The sequence below is a fragment of the Trichosurus vulpecula genome, chromosome 2, assembly GCF_011100635.1.
Source record: "Trichosurus vulpecula isolate mTriVul1 chromosome 2, mTriVul1.pri, whole genome shotgun sequence".
Classification (NCBI taxonomy): domain Eukaryota; kingdom Metazoa; phylum Chordata; class Mammalia; order Diprotodontia; family Phalangeridae; genus Trichosurus; species Trichosurus vulpecula.
Genome location: NC_050574.1, coordinates 141,434,057 through 141,440,066, shown reverse-complemented (window position 1 = coordinate 141,440,066; position 6,010 = coordinate 141,434,057).

Sequence of the window (6,010 nt, the reverse complement as noted above, 5' to 3'; positions counted from 1 at the left end):
ATTTAAAATCAGAGATTTCCTTTCCATAAGAATTTAGAATAAGTTTCAAGTGATAACAGAAACCATGGAACTGATTTGCAGGTTTTTTAAACTATTTTTTTGAACTTATTATTTTACATTTTTCAATAACATTTATCTTTTTCTCCCTTTCACTGCTTCCCTCATCCAGTAAAAAAAAAAAAGTAGAATCATTGTAACAACTGTGCATAATCAAACATAATTGATTGGAAGTTGAGGGCTCAGGTGCAGGATCTTGACTCACTATTGTCAACTCCTTATTTCCTATTGATTAATTTTTCAGAATGCAGAGTCCTAGGCCCTTTGTTTCTCTTCTTTCTACTTAGTCTTGCCTATCTTTTCCCCATTCATTATTCATTAACATCTTTACTTAGGGGAACAGAAAGGTGAAACTCAAATCATTCAATTCCTCAACTTTGTGGAGCAAGGGCTAAAATGAGATGTAAAAATTATTTGTGCATCTGATTATACTATTCTACTTCCTTAATAAAAAAAAATTGAGCATTGGTTGTCTGCATTTTCAGTGCAACTATAATAGTTATTTGGTCCATCACGTAAGCTCTGTTTATAATGCATATAGCCACTCCTGGGTTCTTCTAAACTTTGGATGAGGTCAGAAAGCAAAGTACATCATCTAATACTTGATGGCATAAGATAATGTCTTGTCATCTTGTAACATTAATGGGATGTGAAGATCTTCCCAACCATTAATAGTTCACATGTGGAGCCCATTAAGGTGTGTGTGTGTGTGTGTGTGTGTGTGTGTGTGCGCGTGTGTAATATTTTCCCAAGGGCACCTGTACAGCTGCTCTAGGTGTCCAGCTTGCAAAGCAAGTACAATGGGAGAGGTTTGTAGCTCGCACAGTCTGCCCCAAGGGTGGCCAGCTGCTAGAAGGGGCAGAGTAGGGAAGTATTATAACAGTTAAAGGGGATGGTATAATTGTGTTGGATTGTATAATTGTATAATTGTTGTTAAGGGGAAGCTTGCTTAGGGGAGGGTTGCTTGTAGGAAGGCTTTCACACCTTTTGCTAATTTCTAATTAGGCACTGAGTCATGAGGATTGTGATGCCTTCTGGCTCTGGTAGCTTACTTTGGTGGTTCGCTTATGAGAAGAATCTTGTGATTTCCTGGTCGAGACTCTTGAGTACGTTCAGGCTCAAGGCTCTCTTGATTCAGTGGTGTATGTAAAGTGTATAGCAATATTGCTTTGATTCAGGCAGTCAGAGCCCTGTGTGTTGGTTTAATTTCTCTGCTTGTATTTTCTCTGATGTTCAGGGTGCTGACTTTTCCCCTGAACTAATGAATGTAATTAAAGAAGATTGTTGACCCCTAAAAAGCTCTTTCCTAGTAAAGCAGATTAAAGAACTTGTGTTAGCAGGCCATCCTGTGTATGCTAGGGTGCTTGCTGCTATACACCTATAGTGGATGCAGCTGCAACAAAGTATCAATAATTATGTCCACAGGGAAGATGTAAAATTTGTATCCCATATGTTGGATGTTGACAAGTTATTTAATTTCTTATGAAGAAGCAAAAAAGTTGCAAATACTGAAGACATATTTTTAAAAAAAATGCATATTCTTCCGAAGGAAGAGCAGGGATGTTGCCTCATAGCCAAATTAGAATTTACATTACATAATTAAGACAGAGAAGAGGACCATGGGGGCACAGGCTGTGTGTAAATGCAAAAGCTGAATTAAAGTTTCAATAGCCATTCCATAAAACAGATTATATGAGAAAATTGGTATTGTTTAATTGTGGGTGCTGCATTTTAAGAAAGTCATAGATAAATTGGAGTAGATGCAAAGGAGGACAACTATGGCTTGCAATGGCATGATGAGGAATAGCAGAAGGAACTCTATATATTTAGTCTAGAAAGAAACGGCTTAGTGGGGATATGATTTTTGTTGTCTATGGATCTGATTTTATTGATAGAGAAAAATCCCAGTATGGAAACCATTACCAATGTAGATCAGCAATCCCTCTGTAAATTGGTGTTAGAGAGGTGCCTGGAACACTGAGAGGTTAAATGATGACACAGCTAGAATGTGTCAGAAGACTTGGAAGAAAGAATGTGTCAAAAGAAAGACTCCAAGGCTAGCCCTCCATCTGATTTGGCTGTTTTGAAATGAAGGGCTGTGATATAGAAGGATTAGACTTAACTTTGTAGATACAGAATGAAGAACTGGGATCAAAGATTGAGAGTTACACTGAGTTCAACTCCATATAAGGAAAAACCTTCAGGTAGAGGCTAGGTAACCAGCCACCTGTCAGAGATGTTGTAAAGTATATTCTTTTATTGGGAAAGAGACTGGACTTGATGACCTCAATGACTCATCCACCTCCCAGATTCTACTGTTTTATCACTGAATAGGCTTCTTTGGGAATAAGCATTCCAGGTGTGTGTCAGATGTTATCATGTGGTTAAAATTAAATTTTAGATTGTAAAATAACTTGTATTTGATTTACAGTAGTTCGATTGATTTATTTTGCTTGAAGAAATGTATTTGATTAAATTAGATTAAATCAACTTAAAAATGATATTGCTGCGGACTTTACAAATATCCTCAAAGAGAAGCTGGGGGAAAAATCTATATTCAAATTCTATTCTACAGTTTCTGACTTTTCAAAAAAAATTCAACCCATAATGTAAGTAGACTGCCATCAATAGTATTTAAAAGACTATGATCCCATGCAATTTCTTAGCCATTATCATCTGGAGGAAGAAAATAGCTTGGTCCCACCTATAGATTTTTCTCACCGTTAGGGGAAAAAATTTCTAGACAACCTTCCTCCGAGCTGCTTTTGCCTCAGGTGAAAAAATGCTAGTTATAGCTCAGGACACTATGCCATAATCTTTTCTTATGTCAGATCATTTAACTAGGGTTGGAAGGCATCTGCCAGAGGAATATGCCATCAGTTAAGGAATCCAATATAAGTATTACATCTGATTTGCCCTTAAATGACATAGAAAAGTCACATACAATAAATCCTATATTCTAACTCAGAAAACTCCAAATATCAGATTTTTCTTTACTAAGAGTTTTGTTCAGATTTGGCACATATAAAAAATAATGCATCACATAGCAATCAAATGCTTTGCTTAAGTTTATGTGGTATAGTTAAAATACCAGTTTTAATCAATAATTTTATTATTAGGCATATTTCTAAAGCATATATATATACTATAAATACTAAAACATCGAGTTCTTTTTCTAGTTCAGTAAACAGTATTATATAGTTTTATCCAGTGCCAAATTACCATGCTTTGTATTTAGCATAATTACATTCACAAGATCATAAGGAGCATAGTTAGTTACACTTCAAGACATGAAACTTCTTGCTAAAGTTCAAATTTGAGTATTTATAATTTTAGGAAGTGCAAATTAATATTTTACTTATGCAGAAAGCACATCTCATTCATGTAGGGTGTAGCTGGGAAAATTACCTTAAAGGAAAATAACTGTTATAAAGCCAAGCACTTTTCTCCACAGGAGAGATATAAAACTATCCTTAGGTCAGAGGTAGAAGCTTAGAATCATATGCAAAATTAAACCAACTTCTGATAAACCAGGGGCAGCAGACTACAAACTGCAAGGGTATGGTGCTACTGGAACCTGATGCACTGATAAAAAGCTGACCTAACAGCAAGGAAAGTGATGGCACCACTACATACATTACTAACCCATCCAGGCATCACTTGATTACAGCACAATTTAGAATGATGACAGTGAGTCAACAATTAAAAAAAAAGGGACCTATAATTTCATTTCATAGGAAATTTCCCAGAAAGGAAACTTCCTCTGCCAATGCAGACCAACAACTGTTCTACAACTTTCAGTCTATCTTAAGAGAGTTGTCTATGGTACTCAGAGATTATAAGTGTTTTGCCCAGTGTCACATAAACTAGAATGTCAAGAGACTGAACCCAGGTCATCCTGACTCCAATGCTGTTCCTCTATGCCCTATGTCATGCCATCCCTCAGTGCATCAATAAAAGATTAAATTATATTCAGTATATTCAGAACATAAGACAACATATATGAAGGCAGGGAAATATGTAATACATTTTAGGAAGATTTCCATTAAGAAGGTCAACATAATCTGGTGCTTAAAGGAATAAACTTCATTCCTCTAGAAAACTTACTTATGAGACACACCTCAGATGTTGTCAGGTAATTGAGGTATATGGTATTGTACTTCATTTTAAAAGATGTCTCCCCTTGATAATGGTGGGGAGAGGGAGACATTTAAGTTACTTTCTAGGCTATGTTTGATATTTACTTTCCAACCAATGTTAAATGTAGGTAAATTTTCAGTTTACGTCACCTAAGCTTTTGAGAGAAACTGGATAATCTAAATATCAAGGGGCAATGTGCCTTAGTGAGTAAAGTACTAGATCTAGAAAAGGATTGAATCTCAATTCAAGAAGACCTGAGTTTGAAGCCTGTCTCTGACATTAGTAGTTGCATGATACAGACAAGTCATTTAATCTTTCTGAGCCTATTTCCAAATTTGCCAAAAAAAATATCTATGCTACCTATCTTAGATGGTTTCTGTGAGGCTCAGATAAGAAAAAACATGTAAAGTCTTTGCAAACTTTAAAGCATTATGTAAAATCAATTATTATTAGTAAACTAGAGCAACAAACTGGCATATTCTTGCTATTTAGCTTTGCTCTGGTTCCTATAAGAAAAGTAAAAGGATTTAAAGTTTGGGAGGAGCCACATGCATCATATTTGTACAAATTTTAACAACCTGTTGCAAAATCATGCATTGTCGAATACTGGGTGTACAAATAGCCCTAGCCCCGGAGGCTTTAGCTAATTATGACTAGGAAAGGAGATTACTGCAAAAATAGATAAAACTTCAAATAACTCAGGGTTCTGCCAAGTAATGAAATAGTACTTTACCAAGTAATTTTTTAACTAAAAAAATGTGATGGGTTTTTATAGAGGGTTAAATAATATTAGTCCTATATTACAAAATGAACTCTTGAACAACAAAAAAATGGAAGTTCACAGTTTCATATATGATCTCCTTTTTTGTTTTCCTTTGTATATTGAAATGCTCATATTCATCCATGTTTAAGTTTATAGTAAAAAAAAATAAAAAGGATAAGGTTTCACAAGTCAGTGGCAAAATAACTAATGAAATAAATTTCAGTTAACCATATATATGTGACTTTGGGCAAATAACTTCACTTTTCTGGGCCTCATCTATAAAGTGAGGAAGCTGGACTAGAAAGCTTCTAAGGTTCGTGCCAGCTCTAGATTTATGATCCTACATACAAATCAAATATCTAACCACCACAGAATGATGTGGATGTTAAAAGAAATCTTGCTTCCAAGCTGATAATATTTGTTAAATACACAGGTGTGTGTATAAAATCATAATCTCTGCAAATTAAAATGCTTATGTAATAAACATTCTGTCACCTGGTATTCTCATTCACTAACCAGATCTCTTTCTTAACTAGCTCTGTTTAAGACCGGAGTTAGGGAAAAAGCATGATAGTTCAAATAGTCCCCCACGGCAATAGCATCGGAGTTAAAAGAAATAATATTGAATTGTTTCCTTATAAACATCCAAAATAACTGTTCTTCACTCCTCCCACCTCCCTGGGACTTTCCAGAGCATTCTTGCTTTTTCCTAAGGAAAAGACAGGAATTTAAGAAATCCCAACCATTTCTGATTGCTTTTTTTTTACACTTTACATAACAGATTATGATAAGTTTTGCCTATTTAAAAAATATCTAGATCGTCTATTTTCTTCTAATAGCCAAGGTCAATAAGCTTTGGTTGTATTATGCTTTGAACAGAGTTCCATGGATTAGGTACTTAAATCATTAAATCATCCAAGCTGAAGACTTTGGAATATATAAAAGTCTTTCTAGTAGACTTGTGAATCCTCAGAGTAAGATTAAGTTGTTTTCAGCATTGTTTTAGTGTTATTTCAATACCTCAAGGATTTTTAATTTCCCTGAGTTGAT